Here is a 25203-nt window from a genome sequence, read left to right as displayed (position 1 = left end):
TTTGCCTCGTCTCCATTGCCTGTGCACGTGCCAAATAGCGCAGGCGCGGTGAAGAAGTAGAAGAAGATTACAGTCTTCCAAAATGGCCTTCTTTCCCCCACCAAGGCCACCGGTGGCATTCGGGTAAGCCTTCTTTCTTGAGCAAGAGCACCAGGCTACCGTTGATTTCGGTAAACGGCAGTCGTACATAGAGCCCTCCAAAATTCCGTTTGAAGCCATTGTGTCAAGAACTTAAATGTTGTTAGTTCAGCCTGTTATCGCCAGACTTAGGCCTTACTGTTTCCCTTAACTAGCTTCTGAGATTGTGCTACTGCTGATCGCTATTTCCGTGGGTTCGAGCTCGTTCCTGAGAATACCTCTGTGCAAATTTTGCGGCGTTTTCCAAAACGGCCTCATGGAAATGTCTCTTTTGGCCTTATTGCCACTAAATATGAATATTGGCATGATGAAACTAACGAACGGAGGAGCGCTGTGGAGTTCGCTGGACCTGTCACCAACATTGCTTAGCTCTTCAGTCCCCATGCAGATTGACGGGGTTGACAACGTACGAGCTGGGTAGTGCTGTATACTGCTCATCGTAATTAGTCAACGTATTGACCAAGCTTCCCAAGCATACCTGGATAACTCAGTAGAACGATGCTATGCGCATTACGGAGCCTGCCCCTTTCGAAAATGGCTAGGTGCATGGCGCGCAAGTGCCATCTAGAGAAGGGCAATTGTCGTAATCATGAAACTTATTTTCCTTTTTTAGCACGTGTTAGCATGCAGATTAAGGTTGGCGCAAAGTCAGGTCAGGTTAGGTTACGTTAGCGTTATGAAAAGCGTCCACAGGTACGTCGGACGTGCCCGAATCCCAGACGCTAAAGATACCTCGTAGGTGCCTGCTTTGCTTCCGTTTCGCTAGTGCCACGGCTCCGGGCGCCTGCCGATTTTTGCAGCCGCTTATCACAGTTTTCGCTGAAGGTCGTTTATTTAACTGAGAGAAGAGCATTGAAGAATGCTTTTGTAAAGTCACGGAGATCAGCATACGAGAAGCCTGACACGGCTTAAGATACTGCTGCAGAAGAGCAGGCCCGGTCTCTACGACGCCAACTACTACTACGGCCCCCGGAAAAATCAGTGTTGTTATGTGTGGGGTAGAGCGGCCGTATGGCGCAACCAACTTTTTATTCTTGGCGTCCTACGTACCTTTAGCTTCTGGGATTCGCGTACATCCGACGTACATTTAGACAGAGCGCACACCAGAAATAAGTTAATAATAATATTTGGGCTTTTACGTGCCAAAACCACTTTCTGATTATGAGGCACGCCGTAGTGGAGGACTCCGGAAATTTTGACCACCTGGGGTTCTTTAACGTGCACCTAAATCTAAGCACACGGGTGTTTTCGCATTTCGCCCCCATCGAAATGCGGCCGCTGTGGCCGGGATTCGATCCCGCGACCTCGTGCTCAACAGCCCAACACCATAGCCACTGAGCAACCACGGCGGGTGAGAAATAAGTTGGGGACGTGCTTTAGAAGCTGTTCCGTAGATGGCGCTAGCTGACACGATAGCCTTCTGAAACAATATTGCAGCTCCTTCGACTGGGGAAAAGCGACCCAATATTTTATGTGTTAATACCCAACTAAAAATGAAAGAGAATTAAGTTTCACTAATGGCAGAATTGCCATTCTCTAGACGGCAACTGTGCGTTGTGCCGCCAGCCATTTCCGGCAGGGGCGCCCACCGTCGTGCGCGTAGCATCATCTCAATTACTGCAAGTAATTCATTAGTAGAAACTGGTGTTAGGAATGACTTGCGGTAAAGCAATTTCCCTCTTGTTCATACTTCTCTAGTGCGGAGGAGGACAGTACATGTTGTGCCAATTGTTTATGCTATTTTGAAAAAAAAAAACACAGCTACCCACTTGTTGGCCTCGCTTCGCCGGGCTACCCTGTCGAAGGACCAGACGTCGTCAGGACTCATAGGTTCCGACTCGACTGGCCGCGACATGCGGGGGTGGCTGCTGCTGAGGCGCAGAAACAGGAACAGGCCTTGGGCACAACCGCTGATGGACAGAAAGGTAAACAATTGCCTTCAGTGATATTTAAGTCTGACATTTTACTGTTCATTACACGCATTAAAGGGGCCATCAACCACTGTTTATCGAAGTAGATAAATCCATGTGAAGTCAAAATGGACTATACCAGAAATACTTTGCCGCAAAAGGTACTTCTGTGCGTTCAGCAGAAGCGGAATTGGTGGCAGTCGAAGGTTATTTATGATGCCCCTTCACGGTGCTCCAACTTCTCCTTCACGCTTGCAGGCAACTGCAGCGTATGTAAGCTAACGTTTACCCGGAAATCTGGAAACCAGTTGTTTCCGTAAGACTCCGAGTTCTCGTGGTCCACTTTCTTGTCAAGTTGACGGCCTTGATCAGCCCGTGTTAAGGCCGCTGCTGCGGATTTGCTTCCTCTGGTTCAAATACAAGCGTCTTAACTTTTCCATTGCTGCCCAATCCACTGGTAGCGAGAGTCTTTAATGTGAAGCCTTGATTCATACGGGGCACTTCGCTATCGGTCGGTTACCATCTCACATTTTTTTCGTATTCAAGAAAAAAAATATGGGACTGTTCCATGGTGGCATTAAAGGTAACGCCCAGCAAAATAGCTCTCTGGTATCACCAGTCACTCAGTCGCATTCATATTTCTCTCGTGCGTTCATGTCACATAGCACTAACCAGAGCGCATGCGCGCGAAAATGTTTCCTTTCGGCCAAAGGATAACCATTGTGTGTCGCTTGTGTCGCGTTGGACTGCTACAAAGTGCATGTAAAAGCGAGAAGCGAGAGCGTGTGAGTTTCTTTTCATCGTAGCAGCTGACAATTTCAGTCAGCCGACTCAATGGCCTCTGGGAATAAGTACGCACCTCGTAGCAGCTAACGCTACGTAGACGCTGTGCGACATTATACCGATTTCCAAAATGCTTCAAGCCGTAACGGCACAAGTATTTACTGGAGATAGAAAAAGCAGTCTTCATGTTGTCGCCGTTATACTATAACCATCGGTGCCTTCCCACTGTTGTCAACAGTATAACTCCTCGCCTTGCACAAACTCATCTACACTCGCGGGCAGCTTTCTGTGGCTACAAGGGGAATGCTAGGGAAGCAAAGAAAACACAACGGACAGTGCTTCTGGAAGGAGACCCGCGTTTTCATCCACGCTAGTTTAATCTGGGGAAGAGAAAACAAACACCTTATTAGCAACAGTTAAATAAGATAAAACACGCCACTGATTGTAAATTTTGCTTATTTTGCGGCTTTTCCAGCCCGCATCTAGGCAAACGCTGAACCATCGCACGTGGAAGTTGCGTCGATTCAGCGTCTGTTACGAGCATTCAAAGCACTATCAAACGATGCCGTACTATTTGGCATGGTTACAAAGCTCCAGCCTGAAAGAGCGTAGGTTAGGGCGTGTTGGTATTCCATAACTGAGGTTTTTAGCTCACGAAAACGGACGAGAGACTGAGGAAAAACGTGGACACCAGCGCTAACTTCCAACAACTTCCAACTTCCAAACAATGGTTGGAAGTTAGCACGGTGTCCGCGTCTTGCCTCTGTCTCTCGTCCCTTTTCGTGCGCTAAAAATCTCAGTTATCCAAGCTGAAGCTTTCCCTTCACTGCCGAAGAAAGTTGTCCGAGGGTATAGTAACGCTTTGCAGAACCCCAAGTGATGCTGGACAGCTAGATTGCTGCTAAATGCTTCGCATATCATAATTCACACAAATAAGGGGGTCTATATATCTTTTGAAACAACGTGGGCTATTTTTTTGTCACATCCCTCGTGCTTAACGTGCCCCTGGCTACCGCATTTCTCGCCGAGCAGACGGTGCCAATTCCGAGGACTTGTGCTTGGCGGGCTGGGGCCCTATAGCGTAAAACTATTCCAATATGTTTGTATTCCAATATCCTGACGTCAAAATTGCGTAACCACCGACGCGGTTACGGGCGGGTACCCGTAGGTATGTCTGAAGAGACCATTCAAACGCTCTCCGCGTTCATAGGAGGTCACTTTTGTTTGCTTGAAAAACGAATAACATTGCCTACACTGAGCGGCTTGTCTTATCAAAGTGGCTGACAAGAGGCGAGGAGTACGCTCAAGTGGAGAGGGATTTGATGGGGCCGAGCCACTGCACTGAAAATCTATAACGGGATGAAGAGGGTGGTGTCGGCGTCTTTGACTGGACCGCTTTCCTTTGCTTAGCTTGCGGTGGCTGGTCGAAAATCGCGGCGGCATGCAACGGAGGCTTAACAATGGCGCTAAAACGGAGCCTCAGCAAAGAAGAGTTGGCAGAACGAGGACGTGAACGTGCCGAAAGTGCTCGGAAACGTTACACGGCCACGGAAAATGTTTTATTACACGCAAATAAACCCATGCTATCCGGCAGGTGCGAGTAGGCAGTGCTTGAGCGATCGGCTGCAGCCATATTTTATTCCTTTCGGAACGGGGCAGCCTGTGGCTATTCAGAAGAAAATTCAGTTTTGTTCGGCATATTAATGCATCTTTAACGCGTACACGTCCCTTTGATGCAGTGAGTTTTTGTGATTTTGTGACGTCGCGTGACAAGCAGGTGAAGTGGGTGCAGCCCGAACACTTTTGATCAATAGCCCAGGGCTAATGGCGAAAAGGTACCGATTGAGAAATAACTAATTTTCTTTTTTTCAGTCAAATCATGCATAACCAGTGTGTGCACGTCATATCAGATTGGGAGCTATCGCGGTTTTCGGGACGTCGCGTGACAGACAGGTGAAGTGGGGGTGGTCCAAAAAAAGTTTTTGACCAATTGCGGAGGGATGATTGCAGAATTGGGATAGAAAAGTTTAGAACAGTTTTAAGTTATAGCGCCCCTGATCTTGACACCAGTGGGCAACATAAGTTCCTGCAAGGTATTTAATGTGTTTTTCTACATGGTTTCTTTCGGCCAGTTCAATAAACAAAGATTTGTGTGTCTATCTTGGTAGTGCTATCGCGATACAGACATTCTGGTGTTGCTGGTCAAAGCAACTTTCTTTTTTGGCTTTTTTTTGCCTTGCTGCTTGCCGTTAAGGCGGCTTAGAACAGTTATATGCAAAATAGTAAGAAAATACCAATTATGTAGCATGGGAGCAAGTGCTAACACTTGCAGGTCAAGCACATGGAGTTGTGCAGGTGTTTGTCACGGCGAAGTAATTAAAGGTGACCCGAATCACGAAAAGGAAATCTCCAGGTAAATTATCGTAAGTTGGACCACACAAGGCGTGCATTCTAGTCATGAACGGCTGGTTACCGTTGCCATAAAAAAAACGTGTTTAATGAATGCATTTTACTAGTGCTTTGGTGTGGTTCTAAACAGACTAAGGATAACGAACAACCATAAAAAAAAACTATGCCCGTTGCGACAGCAATGGACCAAAAAATTGTGATTTTAATGTTTAGGCCTAAACAGGGCAGTGCGCTTACCATCGGAATGTACCAGAAACTAAAAAGAAACCCCCGTGGGTTTCTCAGAAAGGAACATTCGCATTTGAATAAACATTTGTACGGCGCATGGTGACGGGGGAGGGGGGGTTCGCATGCAGGATCAAGCAGGTCAGGTTACGTCAGTTTATTTCCTTAAAGGCCCCTTTATCAGGGGTGTTACATAAGGGGTCGGGTACATCTTGCAACAACAATTCAACGTGATAACAAACGAAACATTTGAAAAGTGGTAGGTAGCCTGTATAAAGAAGCATCTACTCGTGACAAATTGTCAATTAGAAGAAAAATCAACAGTTATTTTGGCCGAAGAGAAGAAACAGTGGCAATGGACAATCCACTTAAGTAACTAGCGGAACATTTGAAGAAAGGTACATACATTGCATACAATCAAAAAGGTACCGTAGATGATGAATTTGTACAAAAAGGTAATTAATTTGACAAGATTGAAGCAACCTCAGCAATGAACACATGGTGATTATTTGTATATACAACATTGTGGGGAAGGGCATTCCAATCAGTTGCTGTTCGAGAGAAAAAAAAAGCAGAGAAGGTATTTGTGTGTCAGTGTGGTTTTAAAACCTGGAGCGGATGACGAGCGCGTTGTGATATTCTTGCGGGTGGAATGATGTATGGCACACGATTAAGTGACCTGTAGAAAAACTTATGAAAAAGGCCAACGCTGTCTATCTTGCGGCCTATACACTGCGGCTGTTCTATCTTGTGAATTAATCAGGAGCCCAACAGATCGCAGCGCGTGGGCGCATTAACTGACAGCTCGAAGCACAGGGACACTGAATAAGGCGAATAAGTTTCTGCCAAAGCCTGCAGAGAGGATGAAGGTTAATAAAAGGGGAAAAAATTCGCACAGCCGGCTGCAGCACGAAGCGTCGTGCTACAATTGGGTACATGACAAGTTTTTTTTCTCTCTCAGAAATCAAACGAATGCACATATTGATGCGAAAGCATCAAACAGCCTATTAAGCGAAATCGCCGGCGTCTGTAGCAGCGAAACGGCATCTAAATTTTCATTGGCTGCGGCGTCACGTCACGTGCGTGCCTCGACGGAGCAAAGCGGGCGAAGGGGGACACCTAATGCCGCGCTGGCGATCCAGGTCTTGCGTGAGGGGAGAGGGCGTCGCCACAACGAAGCCTGCGTTATCCGCGGGTTCCTTGTCCGCGCACGTTCTCGCCCGTGTTCCGGCTTCGCCTCGGTAATTGCTATAGAAGATATCAATGAATAGAAGAACAGAATAATACGAACAGAACAGAATAAGAACAGAATGTTGGCGATACAGTTTTCAGCCTACGACCCCACGCTCAGAAGCCGACTGTCTTATCGATGGATGGATGGAAGGTAGGAGCGTCCCCTTTGAAACGGGGCGATGGCAGTTGCCACCATGCTCAGATTTTTATTTTGCCTTTTATTTTTATCTGTGTTGTGTGTTATTGAATTTCTCGATTTTCTTTAAATACGTCTTCCTACCCTTTTAACCTTATGTCACCTCTCTGCTTTTGAGCCACCAATCCTCCAATCGCCTTTTGCTAGTTTCCACCGCATATTTATTTACATGACTATCATCTCTGAACCCTAGGGCCTCAGGAAGGGTCACTGTGGCCGCATCGACATCGGGATTGATACCATCACATTCCAGTAAGAGGTGTTCCATCGTTTCTACATATTTACCACACACAGTACATGTGTCTTCTTCTTCGTTAAATTTCTTTTTATAGCTCCGCGTTCTAAGATATCCTGATCTAGCTTCAAAGAGTAGGGCACTGCCTCTTGAGTTATCATAAAACGCTTCCTTCCTGATCTGCTGTTTCCAGTATCGATATAGTTCTACACTATGCTTCTTTTCCATTGAATTTATCCAATTTTTACCTTTCGCATTTTTAACCTGTCGTTTAATGCTCTGTCCTTTTTCGTCCTCGTGTCTGGCATACTTACTGGTTAGCTTCCTAGTTCTTTTCCGCCATTGTGAGTCAACGCTCTTTCTGTATAGGTATTTAAACACCTTAGCTGCCCACCTGTTATCATCCAATTTCCTCAGACGTTTTTCGTATAGGATTTTACTCTGAGCTTCCCGTGCTTCGAATGATGCCCAGCCCATATCACCCTATACTGCTTCGTTTGTGGTTTTCCCGTGGGCACCTAGTGCTAACCTTCCCACAGCTCTCTGATTTACTTCTAGTCTCGACTGAACCTCTGCCCTTAAACAGAGGACCGCATTCCCGTAAGTAAGCCCCGGCACCATTACTCCCTTCCAAATGCCTCTCAGTACCTCATACCTGTTGTAACCCCACAATACCCTATGTTTCATTATCCCGGCCTCTCTTAGCCCTTTTGCTGTGAGAGACTGTTCGTGCTCTTCCGTGTACATCTGCCCTTTGTTTATCCATACCCCGAGATGCTTGTATTCGGCCACTCGGGGTATTTCGTGGCCTTGTATTGTAAGCTCCTGATCAGTTGTATCGTTGAAAAACATCCCACCGGACTTAGCTGCACTAAAACTGAAACCTAAACTGTCTCCTTCGTCCCCACAGTAATTAACCAGAGTTTGCAAATCTTCCTGGCTATCTGCTAACAGTACAATATCGTCCGCATACATTAAACCCGGTAGTCGTTGCTCAACAACCTCTTCGCCTAATCTGTACGACAGATTATACCCTAGATTGCTTCGTTGTAACCTTCTTTCCATGCTTATCATATAAAGCATGAACAGCAGCGGTGATAGAGTACAACCTTGCCTTAATCCTTTGTGAACCTCGACAGTTGTCGTACTCTTGATTCCTTCCCATGTTATTTCAACATTATTTTCTCGATATAGTTTCCGTAGAAAATCAATTACCTCATTACCGATACCTTCAGCTTTTAATATGTTCCACAGGAGTTCCCTGTTCACATTGGCGTATGCACCACTTATGTCCAGGAAGGCTAAATACAGAGGTCTATTTTCCGCCTTAGCTATTTCTATGCACTGGGTAAGCACGAACAGGCTATCATCTAAGCGCCTACCACTTCTGAACCCGCTCTGAAGTTCTCCAAGTATTCTATTACTTTCTACCCATGACTGCATTTTTAATTTCACCGCCTGCATCGCCAGCCTATATATAACTGATGTTATCGTAATTGGTCGGAAAGATTTTATGTTCTTCTTATCACCTTTCCCTTTAAAAATCAAATTCATTTTACTCTGTTTTCAGCTGTGCGGAATTTGCTTATTTGTTATGACTACCTCCAATGCTTTTATCAGCGTTTCCTTGCTTCTTGGACCAAGTTCATTAATTAACTTGATTGGAATTTCGTCTATCCCCGCGGACGTGCATTTTGGAACATTTGCTTCCGCCTTTTTCCAGTTAAGATTGGTCAATTCTAAGCTGTTTTCTATTATGCTATTCTGTGTTGCTCCCTCACTTGGGGCGATTACCCTATCGTCTTTCCTAAATGACTCTGCTATAACTGAACCGATGTAGTTCACAGCGTCATCTCCCTCTAAACAATTTCCTTCGGCATCGTGAATCTGTTCCTCTTTTCTGTGATTAGCTTTACCCAGCCAGCTTATACGGTTCCAGAATTTTCTTGACCCCCCTTTAGTTGCATCGCGAACTTCAGCCAGCCAGCGATCAGAGGACTGCTTTATTTTAGCCTGGACGAGGACCTGCACTTGTTGTTTCTTTTGTCGATAATATTCCCATATTTGGCCTATTTCCTCTTCAGATAACTGCGCCCTCTTTGCTTCTCTGTGTTCCCGAGATGCCGACCGTCGTTGTTCGATGGCCTCTCTAATTTCCTTATTCCACCAACTTCGTGGCTTCCCCTTTCCTCTCCAGCAGTTTACTCCTTTTACCTCTTTTATTTTTGTACTAATGAGTAGTTCTAACTGATTATAATCCCGCCTTTCCATGGGATGTTTCTTTATTGCTTCCTCTATGCCAGCCGCTATTTGCGCTATTTGCGCGTCATTTAATTTTGCGTACTCTTTTTGGCTTCCTGCATTTCTCTTTTGAGTAGGGCTCCCAACTGTAGACTAATACGCTTAAGATCACTTCCGAGGCTGTACTTGCCCTCTTCGTCTATTTCCATTATTGCTAGCTTGCTATACAATCCCTGCGACATTAAGCAGTAGTCAATGGTCGTTTGTCTGTTACGGGACTCCCACGTGATTTGTCCCTCACACTTACTTTCTCTATTTACTATAACTAGGTTGTGTCGTTCACAGAAGTCTAGCATCAACTTCCCATTACAATCTGTGTATCCATCCAGATCCTCGATGTGGCCATTCATGTCACCCAGCAGACAAATATCGGCACCTTCTCCAAACTGCTTTATATTGTCATCGAGACACTTCACTAGATCTTTGTTCTCTTGCCTGTATTTGTCCCCTGTCCCTAAATAAACTAATCCTAGCCATGCCTTTTTACCGGCAATTGTACCTGATACCCAGACATGTTCTTTGCAAGTTAACTTTATTCTTTGCCAATTTGTTCCTTGGTGTATGAGCATACCTACTCCTCCTCCCTTCCTCTCCGTTGTTGTTCTATTGCTCCCTTCCCAGACGTAGCCTTCAATAAGCGGTGGGTCTTCTAGATCCCTGAGGTGTGTTTCGCATAGCGCGTATACACCTACTTCTTCGTCCTTTAACTGCTGTTCTATTTCTAACCACCTCGCTCTCTTTCTACCGCCTTGCATGTTTATGTACCTGATCCTGGTGTTAAATTTATTTGTAGTTTTCTTCCTGGACCTCCTAGTGGCCATTTTATTGGCGTCAGCCTCTATTGTTGCACTTTCTACACTGTTTCTACCTACCCCTACGCCCTGAGGCGCAGTGGACCCCCTAAAAAAGCTACTGCCTGACCTGCCAGGCGCCAGCCGATCTCGGCTCCTAGCCTTCCATTAAAGTGGATGCCATCTCGTGTAAAGCCTCCGCCAAAGCCTGCTCTATGCACTTCTCTGTTTATGTCTGCCACTTCAAATCCTTTCTCCTGGCTTAGCTTTCTTATTTCACAATTTACAGCCACAACGTCCTTGGCAATTGCTCCGTTCCTTCCTTGCACCTCCGGCACTGTGCATACCACGATCTGGACTTGCTGTGCTATCGCCCTTAAATCGTCAACTCCCTCCGCTAATCTTTCCACTACTTTTGCAGCTTCGCCATTCAACACATCATTTAGCCCCGCCGCTACCACTACCAAATTGCGCTCTGCAACATTCTCAGAAAGCTCGCTTTTTGTTTCTCTCAGTACTGCGTCCATTGTCCTGCCTGTGAACGTCCCGACTGCTACCCGCTTATCACCCTTTGCACGCTCCATTATAGCTCTTTTGCACCTCCTCATATTTGAATCACCACCGATAAGTACTAGGGCATTCTTTCCCTCCGTCCTAACTTCCAAGTTGTGCTTATCATTGACTATGAGCTCATTCCTTGGGGTTAGCTTGTTCCCCTCCTCTCCTCGCGCTCGCTGGCGCCCCTGTGGCTGCAGCGTCGCCTCCCGCGGGGCGTGTTGCGCTGCTTCGCTATAACTACGCCGATTCACCGGCGGCGAGCTGACTACCGCTTGCTCTGCCACCCGGCCCCCGACTTCGCATGTAGGGTCTACCCTACTTTCTGTGCTTTTGCCACCGGCTTGGTGTCCCGATCCATCATTCTCCGCTGCGCTCGTCTCAAGCGCATCGAGACGCCTATGTAGTTCTGCTCTCCTTTCCCTCTCTTCTCCAAGCTCGGCCACGGTTCTTACTAATTGCGCGGCCTGCACCGCTTCCACCTTGACCAACTCGGCGACTTTCGCCTGCAAAGCTAACCGCCTCTCCCGCTCCTCCCTCAGGTCTGCTTTCAGCTCCTCGAACTTGGCTGTCCAATTTCCTTCCAGTTTTTGGACTGCTTCCCTGACCCCTTCGCACAGCCTACACGTAAAGCTAGACTCCTCCGCGTCTGCTAAGCTCTGGAAACTGGTCTCGTCGAGGGAGCCCCAGCGCAGGCACTCGTCGCACTGCACTTGCTCCGCGTCCCCCGCGGCCTTCCCTTTCTTCGGTTTCATCGCTAGGCCTACGTCCTTAGGCTCAGCGAGCACGTCTGCCAAATCACTTCGAAGAGCTAGCTGAGATAGTTAAATAGGCCTATGGAATAGGTCCCGCCTAGCACCTAGGCCTAACGAGGGAAACCGCCAGACCTAGACAAAGCCGGTACGTTTACCACGCTTACCACGATTTCAAAATTTGCGCTCCTGCTCCATGCAAAATAAACCACTTCAAAAACATCAGCTAATAAGAAGAAAAAAGAGTACTTAGCTACGATCGAAGTCGCTGAAGCCTCGACACAGGAGCGTCCGCACGCCCAATTTCTATTTAACTGAAAAAAAAAACCAGCAAATAAAAACAGAAGCAAGCTCAAAGCATGCACAAAAACTTATGGTTTCGTCGTCGCCACGGAGCCCCGAAAAGCACGTCCATCCGCCACAAAATCCAAATTCAACTCCTGAGTTGGATGTGGATTTTGACTTTGGAATCGACTGACTAGCTCAGTCGATTGGAAATCGACTGAGCTAATTCAGCGCCTCCTAGATAGTAGGCCTATGCACTCTGTTTTATGGAATGATCCTGCTTGAACTGAAATGTCCATTGTCAAAGTTTGCGTGACGAAGGCGGTGAGATCAAAATCATGGCACCTTACTCGGGAGCGTCCCCATTAGATGTAATGAAGTCACGGATCGAAGTGCACCGGCCTTGTGTGAACTAGAAGGCGTCGGCCAAAGGTCTCATTGTGCTCGCTTGCCTGCGAGTACTCCATAATTCAAAGGACCGCACAGCGGCCTTTTAAGGGGACATTAATGCTATCACATTCAGAACTCATAAAAGCTTAGGTGTCTTCGGTTTTTTTCTAGATGACATTAAAAAGCACAAGTCAAGCGTGGCCGTTGATGGGAATGAAGCAGAGTTCACGATGGAAGACTCAGGTGCTGCGAAAGGTTGCAAAATTAACAAGTAAGGTGCAAAATTAAGTCTGATAACGCACACAAAGACTGTCAATAGATAGGTCGGACTTCGCCCAAGCTCTCCAAGTGTCCTAGCTCTCCTATATATGTATACATTCTCCTTAAGCTGTATCCCATTTCGTAACATTGGAAGTTTCTCGACAGTTATGCGCGAATATGAAGATTTGCATTGCTTCTGGAAATTTGTCATACCACACTAACCAAACAGGGCTAACCACTCTCGAGCGCTGCCTCTTGCAAAGATTGGCTTGTCGGTGCTCGGCATAATAGAAGCCGAATGCGTTACGCATGAGCTTCATCATCATCATCATCAGCCTAGTTACGCCCACTGCAGGGCAGAGGCCTCTCCCATACTTCTCCAACTACCCCGGTCATGTACTAATTGTGGCCATGTTGTCCCTGCAAACGTCCTAATGGCATCCACCCACCTAATTTTCTGCCGCCCCCTGCTACGCTTCCCTTCCCTTGGAATCCAGTCCGTAACCCTTCATGACCATCGGTTATCTTCCCTCCTCATTACATGTCCAGCCCATGCCCATTTCTTTTTCTTGATTTCAACTAAGATGTCGTTTACCCGCGTTTGTTGTCTCATCCAATCTGCTCTTTTCTTATCCCTTAACATTACACCCATCATTCTTCTTTCCATAGCTTGTTGCGTCGTCCTCAACTTCAGCAGAACCCTTTCCTAAGCCTCCAGGTTTCTGCCCCATATGTGAGTACTGGTAACACACAGCTGTTATACACTTTCCTTTTGAGGGATAGTGGCAACCTGCTGTTCATGATTTGAGAATGCCTGCCAAACGCACCCCAGCCCATTCTTATTCTTCTGGTTATTTCAGTCTCATGATCCGGATCCGTGATCACTACCTGCGCTAAGTAGATGTATTCCCTTACCACTTCCAGTGCCTCGCTACCTATCGTAAACTGCTGTTCTCTTCCGAGACTGTTAAACATTACTTTAGTTTTCTGCAGATTAATTTTCAGACCCACCCTTCTGCTTTGCCTCTCCAGGTCAGTGAGCATGCATTGCAATTGGTCTCCTGAGTTACTAAGCAAGGCAATATCATCAGCGAATCGCAAGTTGCTAAGGTATTCTCCATCAACTTTTATCCCCAATTCTTCCCACTCCAGGTCTCTGAATACCTCCTGTAAACATGCTGTGAATAGCATTGGAGAGATCGTATCTCCCTGTCCGACGCCTTTCTTTTCGCATGAGCTTATTTGCCCGAAAAAGGTCCAGTTCACCCGACATAAAATAATTCAAAACATCCCAAGCATAGTCAAAGTTAACATCAAAGCAACCGTTCGCGTCAGTTTATCAGGATAGATAGACCCGCCGGAGTGCCTTAGCGGCTATGGCGTTGCGCTGCTGCAGGCACGAGTTCACGGCATCAAATCGTGGCCGTGGCGGTTGCATCTCGATGGGGGCGAAATTCAATATCGCCAGTACCCTGTGCATTAGGGAAACGTTAGAGATCCCTAGTGTCCAAAATTAATCCGGAGTCCCGCACTTGGGTGTCACTCATGATGAAATCGCTGTTTTGGCGCATAAAACCCCAGAGTTCACTCGTTCATTACCAAGATAGAGGCACTGCAATGAAGATGCCGAAAGTGAGCAGCTACATCACAGCCGCCTCTTTGTAACTCTATTTGTTTAGACAATAACTCCTTGACGGAAACAAACGAAATAAACAGCCGTACTTGAAGGAAGTGACGGATTGATCAGCCCTACTCTTCTTCCGTTGCTTCCGGTGCTGCCATCCGCGGACGTCGTCGTTGGCGGTGGACCAGGATCGGGCGCGGCGTCCGGTGCCTCGCTAACTGTGGGCGCCGAGTCGTCGTTCAGCGCCAGGGACGGTGGCCGCTCGGACGGCGCCGCGTCAGAGTGCAGCAGTCTGGCGCCTTATTGGATACCGGAAGAGATCAAGCACTACTTCCGCCACCGGCACTCCGAGGAGGACGACAGCAGCCGCAAGGTAGACGCGGCGCTGCGCGCGATCGGCCGCGAGAAGGAGCTACCGGCGATCGACGACCGCGACTGGTTTGGGTGAGTTCCGTTACGAGCCGTTACTACGGCGCTAAAATATGACAAAAGTACAGCCTTACTCAAATCTAACTTAATTATATGCAAGTGTAAGAAAGGCAACACCATGCCGAACTTCGGATCTGATATGGGAGCTGAGGAGGTGCAGAAATAAGCGACCGCCACTTCCATCTCGCAGATGAGCAACATCTCGACTTACCGTGCACCTACGCGAAAGTTGAGGTACCGATGATTCGGTAGTGTGCTCTTTATGCAGCAACGCCGAAAGTGTCGCAGAAAAGAAAAAAAAATCTCCTGCGCCACCGTTTACATCCTGACGGCGAAGGGCTAGAAGCACCTACACGATCAACGAAAGAAGCTTGCGTGTTGGAACTACTGCCTCAATATCTCAAGCGCTCAGTCGTTATACCCATACCGGAGCCGGGTGCCAAGACTACCGTCTTGATCAGCGTAAGGCCAAATCTCGCTTGATTATACCACTTACAAGCTAGCCGAGGGGATGGAAACGGGAACACTCTTCTCGCAGTTGGAGACGAATGACTACCCGGCGTAAGCAGGCCTTCGTCCTCACTTAAGCACCAGTGACAGCATACATCTGATAAACGAATGACTGAACCAAAAGTGACATCCGGCCAGCTTGTAAACCCCAGACATTCTCGTCGCTGTCGATCTCGAGAATGTGTTTCACAGTGACAGCCGCACCAACATTGTGGAGGTCCTTCGGAGCTGTCCAGCCGGGAATGAGTCCTAACTTCGTGAAAAGCTTTGAGGACTGTTGATTTGCGGACTGCCACGCATGGGTCTCAAATGGAGGTATGGCAGATTTGAAACAGCGTCGATCTGCCCAGGGGAGCCGTCATATCTCCACTACTCTTTACCGCTGTCTTTGACCGCCTCACCTGTTGCTTAGCCAAAATTGAAGGATTGTGGCTCGCCGTCTGCGCGAACAGCATCATCATATCAACCGCAAACAAGCAGCATGATCTGACAAAAGGAACGGGAACACTGCAGGAATAATTGACACCATTTGAATGCATATCGTCACTACGGCCATGACCCTTTCACTCGAAAAAATGCAGTCGCATATTCTCAACTGCAGGGAAGATGTCCACTACAGCAACGCATGGGACCTCTATGGGGAGGAGATTAGGTTCGCACCGAACGACATGTGCAGATCCTTTGAGTGCCCGCTAAAAACATAGGCAACGCCCGAATCTGCATCGGAACTCTCAATTCAATGTGGAGGGTCCTGTTGGATCTTATCAACCGCATCAGACAACGGCGCGGGCGAGCGACTACTGAGATTGTATGAAGGCTTTTCATGGGGAACAATACTCGTCTGGAGAGACTGTTCACTACAACCTAACAGAAGGTCAATTCCGTTCCAAACACCATTGAAATACCATACAACATGGAGTTACGCGTTATATTAGGACTACCCAAGCACACGCCGATTGTGCAACTCCTGCACTACTCTAGGCTAACTCCTATAGCGGTCAACATTCAGCAACAACCAAATAGCCATGTTGCAGAAAATAGATCAAGACTGGCCGGCATGTCGTACATTTACTGGTTGCCTTCGATTTTACAAGACTTCCTTAGACGGAATTCTTCCTATCGAGGGAAAGCTCTACCGAAATATACACGCCGAGAAAGTAACGAATACAGAAGACGGCACATCGTCACCCAGCAGCAGTTGCTAGGCAGAAGGAAAGATGTTGCTATCCACACAGACACTGCTAGGGCGCATGATCGAGGAGAGTATCCGGACATTCGCGGCTATAAGCTACTTCGTCGATGAAGTCGTCGAAGGTATTGAAAGGAACTAGTCCGCAATACCTGGGTCCCGCGGCATCATTTTTTATTAGAGATTGCTCTCTGAATACAAGCACCAACCGAACTGCAATGTACGAATCTCGCGGATATGCAAGAAGCGATCTGCGCAGTTCGGCCCATCTCAACTGCGTGATCCAAAGTGAAAGCGTGAAACGGCTTTGAAGATTACCCTTAAGATGACTAGAAGAACGACACATGCCAACTACTGGCATCATGTGGGTAGCCAACCAAGCTCATTTCGATGGAAGAGGAGCAGAAGTCGTTATGAGCGAGCCAGATTCTGCAGTGCGACCGCAGTCGCTTCGGTATTTTCAAAGACTCTGAATTCATGGCTGACGACAAATCAAACACTATTTATCGAGGTCCTTGTAGAAAAAGTTCCTACCTTCATAGATAGCAACAGAAAAATCAACAAACATACAGTGCCACGCATAGAGCCACCGCTGCGACCCAAAAACCGTCCGGTCTTGACAATTGATCCTACGCGAAAGAAGGCTGGGGTTCGGGCTCTCTTCCAACATCAACAAAGAACCTACAAAAAAAGACGCCACACCACAAAGAAACCTAGAATTTCAGCCAAGGAACCCTAGCATCAAGCACTCTACCGTGGAGGCAGAGAGAAAAACACCACGCCCAGCCATTATCGCCTGTTTTGGGGCCATCCTGGCTTCGCGGAGCAGCGAACGTATGCACTAGAGGACCTGACCAATAACTCCGATGAGAAACAGTTCGCCCCTGGAAGCACTGAAACCACAAAAATTCCTTTGGCGCTCGTTCGATGCGCCCACGAAATAGGGATACTTTATTAGGTATGTTACGCGGGAAGACGCAGATGACAAGCTATGCGCAAGTGTATTTACGAAATCAATACGCTGCACTAGCCCAATAGGCAACAGCCCGCGCAAGCCTGCAATCGCCGTTTTCATCTTCACACCATTGGCGTCTTCGTCATCGTAAACACTAATCTGTAGCACTACCACCGGCGTCAAAATCGCCGTCCTAGGGCAACCAAAGGCTGGGAACGGAAGTAGTGTAGGTAGGCCTTCAGCCTACTGACGTGCACGACATCACTGGATACCAGGGTTGAGGGCGAGGTGGAAGTGACGGGAGCAATTTAGTAAGTTACTGGGTCAGCAGGCGCAGCACGCGGTAGGGCCCCGCGTATCAGGAAAGGAGCTTGTCTGAAAGTCTGACATTACTAAAGGTTCTCCGTTGCAGCACGAGCGCACTAGGCGAAAACTGTGCGTCATGGTGGAGGGTGCTGTACAGACGCTGCTGAGTGGTTTGCGAGGCTGTCAGTTGGGTATAGACAATCTGGCGTGCATGGTCGGCTTGGGTGATAGCATAGAGAGCGCATTCGCTTGCTGAGGCCGCAGCAGGAGGAAGTGCAGCATCAAGGGGCAAGGTCGGTTCGCGACCGTACCATTCAATAGATAAAATGGAGAAAATCTAGCAGTACCGTGCCCAGATGAATTATACCCAAATTAGACGTAAGCGACGGCAATGTCCTATTCACGGTGGTCATTCTAAATGTACATGAAGAACGAATATGGGAGGGTAGCGTTCAATCGCTCCTTCACTCCATTGGTTTGAGGTTGGTATTAGGTGGCCAGATTTTGTTGAGTGGAGGAGGAACACATAATGCCGGCAATAACTTTCCACGAGAAGTTACGACGATGGTCTGTAAGCAGCTGTCTCAGGGCGCCTTAAAGCACGATAATGTCATGCAAGGGCAAGCCTGCGACGTCAGGGGCGCAACTGGTCGGGAGAGCCCGTGTGATGGCTTATCGGGCGGAGTAATAAGTTGCAACGGCTGCCCAATTTTTCTCAGATGATGACGTTGGAAAGGGGCCGAGTAGGTCTAATCTAATACAAAAGGACGGTCCCGCAGGGCCTGTGTTCGGCTGTAGATAACCGGCAGGTAGTGCGTGAGGTATTTTTTGACTCGCGTAGGCGTCACAGGAAGCAGCATAGCAGCGAGCGAGACAGGGTCAATAGAAGCGGCAGCGGAAGAATTCGTTCGTGCGAGATACCTTAAAGTGTCCAGCAGTGGGTGCGTCATGTAGGTAAAAAAGCACAGCCCGTCGTAGATGTTGGGCATGACGAGAAGAAGATTAGATCCACCAGGGAGGGAGTTCGTTCGGTACAGAATACCGCCCTGGAGGATCTAGCAGCAAACAAAGGCATCGCTAGGTGTAGAGTGCAGACGCTCGATTGGTGCTCGCAGCGATATGTCCCGGTACTGCTCACCGGCGATGTTAGCGAAGGCAGATGCAGAGAAAATGCCGTTGGCGGTGTTACTTTCGGCATCGTGAGGTTCATAGACCGGGTAGTGAGACAGGCAGTCAGCATCCTTTTAGAGATGGCCAGATTGGTAGGTGACAGAATACTGTAAGGAAGAGGACGAACGTGCGCACAGAGTCAGCAGCATCGGCAGCATCAAGCGCGCAGCAGAGGCTCGAGCTCGGGAGCTGCTCGGTGCATCCCAGTTTCTTACAATACGAATACTCTTGTAGGCGTATCGCCTATCGGCCAAGTCGTCTGGTAGGATCTTTCTGTGAGCCCAACCAGAAAAGCGCGTGATGGTCTCTGACGGCTGAAAAAGGTCGGCCATATAACTATGGTCAGAACTTCGTAACTGCCCAAACTACGGGCGAACATTCACGCTTAGGGATGGAGCAGCTGAGCTCGTAGATCTTGAGGAGCCTGCTGGCGTAAGCGATAACACGTTCTTTGCCGCGCTGGCGTTATGTTTGTACAGCGCAGATTCCGGGGCCCCTGGCATGGGTACGGACTTCGGTAGGCACAGAAGGATCAAAATGCGCTAGAACGGGCGTTGTTGTGAGAAGGTCGATTAGAGGCGAGAACAAAGAGGCCTCATTATCATCCCACTTGAAAGGGGTGTCTTTCTTCAAAAGCTCGGGAGGTGGTCGTGCTTAGGCTGCGAAATTTTTCACGACGCGGCGGAAGTACAAGCAAAGGCCGGTGAAGCTGAACCCATCCTTGACGCACTTGGGAACGGGGAAGTGCGTAACTGCATTGGTTTTGTCTGAGTCCGGTTGGACTCCGTTTGCATCAACGAAATGTCCAAGAACAGTAATCTGGCGACGGCCCAACTGGCCCTATGATAAGCTGAGTTGCAAACCAGCTCGACAAAAGACGTTCAGTACGGGCTCGATGTGCGTAGCGAATGTTAGGGGGAATACTATAACGTCGTCCAGTAGCACAGGTTCATTTGAAGCTACTAAGAAGGGAGTCCATCATGCGTTTAAATGTGGCCGGAGCGTTGCATAGACCTCATGACACCACTTTGAATTGATAAAGACCGTCGGGTGTTACAAAAGCAGTCTTCTCGCTGTCGAGATCGTCCACGGCAATCTGTCAGTAGCGAGAGCGAAAGTCAAAAGATGAGAAATAGCGAGGACCGTGCAGGCAGTCAAGGGCGTCATCAGTACGACTTAGGGATACACGTCCTTTTATGTAACACTGTTAAGGTGCGGGTATTCCCCGCAAAATTGCTATGAGCCATCTTTCTTTTTAGAGCGTAGCTCTCAGGAGCCCATTCCTGCGGCGAGCTTCGGCATCCTACCTCGTAACCGAGCGAACAAGCTCAGAGAGAGGTGAGAGCGAACGCAGAGCGCAGCGAGGGATGAAAAAAGAAGTGATAGGGAAGAGAGCGTGAGGAATAAAGCTCAGGAGGCGGGTACGCCGAAAGTGCGTGGTGCCGCGCACGAGAGACCTTGCTGCAGGCTGCCTGCTTCACCCAAGCGCTTTTTCTTGTGATTTCCCGGTTAGAGAGTTGGTTGTGCCACACTTCGCTCCATTTGCAACGTGCCGCAAGGGACAGATTTTCCTCGCCAGCCATTATATCGCAACATAAAAACGCGTATACGGCTGAGCTCAAATTTCGGATTAGGGAGATTCGTAATCGTCAGTGAATTTTTCACCAAGACTTAAATGTGATGTCCAAGATTGTAAGGCGATGCCCGTGGACTACACGATGCCCAAGACTGTAAAGTGGCGCCCATGGACTACACGACAGTTGAACCATAAGAAGCCAACAAACAATGACACCAAGGACAACATAGGGGAAATCACTTGTGCTTAATAAATGAAATCAAGAAACGATAAATTTATGGAAATGAAAGTGGATTAAAAAACAACTTGCCGCAGGTGGGGAACCATCCCACAACCTTCACATTTCGCTTGCGATGCTCTACTAAATGAGCTACCGCGGCCTCATTTTCCCGTCCACTTTCTTGGGTATTTGTTTCCTAGTAGAACCCTGGTAGTGTTAGCCAGCGCCACCATTCACGATCCCACCTGCGGCAAGTTGATTTTTCATCCACTTTCCTTTCCATTATTTATCGTTTCTTCTATTTCATTTATTATGCACAAGTAATTTCTCCTATGTTCTCAGCGTCAGTATTTATTGGCTTCTTATGATATGACTAATAAAAATCGGACCCCTCGGTTAAGTTTTTTTCTTTTCATTTATTACATAACGAGGGTCTCGAATCCGGCAACATTGATGCCTTCAGGTATCATGTGTGGGTTTATTGACCGGCTGCCTTCGCTCAAAAAGGTCAAGTTCGCGTGAGGCCTGCGGCAGAAAGGACGTTCCGCACCCACCGCCAAGGTTTGTCAGTAGTGGCGCTGGCTAACACTCCCAGGGTTCTACTAGGAAGCCATCAGGGGGTGCAGATGGAGCGAAGACCCATGTTGGCGAACTCTTGGCAGATAACTGCCTGAATAAGGGGAACCGGGATTGCAGGTGAGTTTGAGAAGCTGTAGTCGAAGGCAGCCGGACGATCTCTCGCCGGACTATCCTGGTAACGCCGCCAGTGTTATTGGGTCGAAGAGCGTCGGCACAGGAAGATGTCGGCCCGGTGTTTGGTAGACCGGCAAACTGTTGGTCGATACGTCGGCTTTTTGCGAATTCCAGGTGGCGTCCCTCTTCGATAACTGCGTCTTCCGTCGCCACGTTGTTGAAGACGCACAAGTTGAAGGCCTCATCGGCGATACATCTGTGAATGTGGGAAACCTTGTCTAGCTTACTCATGTGCGCGTCAACTTTGCGGCATAGAGCCAAGGCCTCTGAAATGTACGTGACGTAGAACGCTGTTGACGTCTGCACGCGGCTAGATAACACCTTCTTCGCGGATTGCCCATAAAGGCTCGCAGCGTTTAAGTGTATTCCAACTGCTGAGCTCGTCTTCGTGTGTCCGAAACTAAGCTCAAGGTGTGCCGCCGAGGTAAAATACAACTTTGGCGAGCCAGACCATATATTGGTCCCAATGGTTATTGGTGCTGACGCGTTCGTACAGGCTGATCCATTCCTCCACGTCTTCCCCGTTTTCCCGAGAATACGCCAGGATCACAAGGAGCGGAGCGTGCGATGTAAGTCGTTGAAGTGGCAACAAGCGTCGGAGCCGGTTGATTCGAGCTGCCGTCTCCGGGAGTCATGATGGAATGTTCGACGTACCGTCCACTGCCAAGCTGCGTAACGAGGACAGGGAACGTCCACCTCCACCAAATATGTTGCGTGGGAAGGCGGAGACGAGACGCTATATACAAGTGTACTTACAAAATCAATGTACTGCTCTCTGCCAAACGGCAAGAGCCCGCGCTATCCTCTAATCGTCGTCGTCATGTTCACACCATTGGCCTCTTTGTCATCGTAAATACTGGTTTGTAGCAATATGTCCGCATATTCTTGTTGCGTGATTTCCAGCACCACTTGTCTTTTCCCATGCTCTAGTCGATTTACCAAGTTGGACCATGAGCTATTGTTTTCGAAATAAAATGCTCTATTCATTGAACCGCTTCTAGCCTCTGCACTTGCTCACGGGTTATCGCGTTGCACTGCTGAGCACAAAGTCGCGGATTCCGTGCCACCCGTAGGTGCCGCATCTTGTTTAGGACGGAATCTGAAAACGCTCGTTTACAGTACGTCGGACGGTGAACGTTGTGAAATGTTATCCGCAGGCCTCCACTGCTATGTCCCTCACGGACTTCTCTGCATGTTTTGCATTGCACTGCATGTCTTGCATTGCTTGCATTGCTGATGAGGAAAATGAGCGCAACAATAAGGCCTGTTTACAACTGTTTAATGGCGACAAGGGTTTTACACATATATGACATTGTCAGTTTGCGTCCACCAGTAAACGATGACGAACGTCACGTCCCTGCGAAAGCTTTCTCGGAATGATGAAGGTTTAACGGGTTATAATTTGACCATGGACCCTATAACGTAAAACTATTCCAATATGTTTATATTCCGATCTCCTGACGTCAAATTTGCGTAACCACCGACGCAAGCACCAGGCGGTCACCCACAGGGTTGTATGTACGGGCAAATCAAACACTCTCCTCGTTCATAGGAGATCACTTTTATTTGCCTGAAAAACGAATAACATTGACTACACTGAGCGGCTTGTCGTATCTAATTGGTTGACAAGAGGCGAGGAGAACGCTCAAGTGGAGAGGGATTCACTGGGGCAGAGCCAGTGCACTGAAAATCGATAACCGGATGAAGAGGGTGGTGCCGGAGTCTGCGATTGATCGGCTTTCCCTTACTAAGCTTGTGGTGGCTGGTCGAAAATCGGGGCAGCATGCAACGGAAGCTGAAGAACGACGCTTAAACTGACCCTCAGCAAAGAAGAGTTGGCAGAATGAGGTGGTAAACGTGCCTAAAGTGCTCGAAAACGTTACACGGCCACGCAAGAAGATTTATTATACGCAAATACATCCATGCTCTCCGGCAGGTGCGAGTAGCCAGCGTCTCAGCGATCGGCGGCAGCCATCTTTTATTCTTTTCGGAACGGGGCAGCCTGTGGCTATTCCGAAGATAATTCAATTTTGTTCGGCATATTAATGCATCTTTATCGCGTACACGTCACTTTGACGCGGTGAGCTTGTGCGGTTTTGTGACGTCGCGTGACAGGCAGGTGAAGTGGGCGCAGCCGGAAAACTTTCTGCCAATAGCCGAGGGCTAATGGCGAAAAGGGGTCGAATCAGAAATAACTTTTTCTTTTTTTCTGTCAAATCATGCATAATCAGTGTGTACACATCATATCAGATGGGGAGCTATCGCAGTTTTCGTGACGTCGCGTGACAAACAGGTGAAGTGGGGGTGGTCGAAAAAAGTTTTTGACCAATCGTGGAGGGCTGATAGCAGAATTGGAATAGAAAAGTTTGGAATAGTTTTACGTTATAGCGCCCCATATGAGCAACGCTGAGTGAGTGAGTGAAATAACTAATATTTGAAATAACTGAGTGGTCGGCTGTATTTTACACGCCCTCACTGGATTGAGCGAGTGGCAGTTTTCCTTCAATTTCATACGTTTTGTTCACAATCGACAACACTGAACTATTCAAAATCTTTTTGAAAAATATTCTTATTTTCGAATAGTGACCATTATATTCGAGAAAAGAACAGAATACCACGATATTCCATTTTCAAAGCTTTCGTGTATTCACGGGCTCGCAGAATTTTCGAACAAGGGAAAGTTCACTTAAGCATAGCACATTGTTCCAAGACAATGGGTTGACAAGAATAGCTGTAAGGTAGTAGCGATATAGAGGTGTCATTAGAGCATAGGAGTGGAAGCTGTTAAAGCAATTATTTATCACGCAGATATGTCGCGGTCGTCGACGCCACTGAAGCGGTGGGCTTCTGTGCGCATGAGCCTCGTACCAAAGCCGCATGCATCACGAATGTATCTTTGTCTCAATGCACCATTTGGGGAGCAATAGAAAGTCAATGGCATTTGAGTTTCTCCCTTTCAGTAACAGACCACCTTAATTACAGCAACTGGCGATAGTGGAGCACAGTGTGAAGCATACTTTGCAGAACTGATAGGTAGGGGTTATCGAACGTAATGCAAAGGAAGACGCGCGCGCAGCGTTGGTCTGCCCGCTTGGTAGTGCATGCTTACAACTGCACTGACAATGTGTCCATCCAGTCCTTGCCGCGATAGACGGCGCTGGCGTAGTGCGCATCCAAGGTAGCTGCAACGTGCAATGTACATTAGGTGGTATACGTGAGGTGCTATTGACAATTCTGTTGCCAAGAGGGGTACTAATCAAGTTTACGTAGACTGCATTAGATATAAATCATCGCCGTTAGGAAAGTCCTCCATAAAGCAAGCAACAAAATCCCAATAAAGAAAGGCGTCAGGCAGGGAGATACGATATCTCCAATGCTATTCACAGCGTGTTTACAGGAGGTATTCAGAGACCTGGATTGGGAAGAATTGGGGATAAAAGTTAATGGAGAATACCTTAGTAACTTGCGATTCGCTGATGATATTACCTTGCTTAATAACTCAGGGGACCAATTGCAATGCATGCTCACTGACTGGAGATGCAAAGCAGAAGAGTGGGTCTAAAAATTAATCTGCAGAAAACTAAAGTAATGCTTAACAGTCTCGGAAGAGAACAGCAATTTACAATAGGCAGCGAGGCACTGGAAGTCGTAAGGGAATACATCTACTTAGGGCAGGTAGTGACGGCGGATCCGGATCATGAGACGCAAATAATCAGAAGAATGAGAATGGGCTAGGAAAGTGGTTACTCGTGCCAATATAGGAGGCTTCTCAAGTAAATAAAGATGCAAAAACAAGAGGTGGGAATTGTAGTAAAACACGTTGCTGGGCTGATTGGTGCATTGTATGAAGAAAAAAAAAGACACACAAAGGAAACATACAAGAAGACATGAAAGAGGCTGGGGGAACATTTACTTGAGCCAGTTTCCTGTCTTCTTGTATGTTTCCTGTGTGCGTCTTTTTTGGCTGGCTTTTATTTATTACATTGCACCAACTAGCCTTATCAATG

General features: G+C 47.8%; 1 protein-coding gene across 1 annotated transcript in view; it reads left to right on the top strand.

Annotated features, from left to right (window-relative positions):
* Positions 1-2037: 2037 nt before the first annotated feature.
* The window catches only part of LOC142592649 (uncharacterized), a 44829-nt gene continuing 21663 nt past the window's right edge, over positions 2038-25203 (top strand). Inside the window, exons 1-2 of the mRNA XM_075704208.1 lie at positions 2038-2063; positions 14277-14532. The gene's annotated coding sequence lies outside the window, so the exon portion shown is untranslated. The remainder of the gene's footprint in view (positions 2064-14276; positions 14533-25203) is intronic.

The sequence above is a fragment of the Dermacentor variabilis genome, chromosome 9 (genome assembly GCF_050947875.1).
Source record: "Dermacentor variabilis isolate Ectoservices chromosome 9, ASM5094787v1, whole genome shotgun sequence".
Classification (NCBI taxonomy): domain Eukaryota; kingdom Metazoa; phylum Arthropoda; class Arachnida; order Ixodida; family Ixodidae; genus Dermacentor; species Dermacentor variabilis.
Note: the sequence above shows the minus strand (reverse complement) of the source record. Positions and strands in the feature narration are given on the sequence as shown.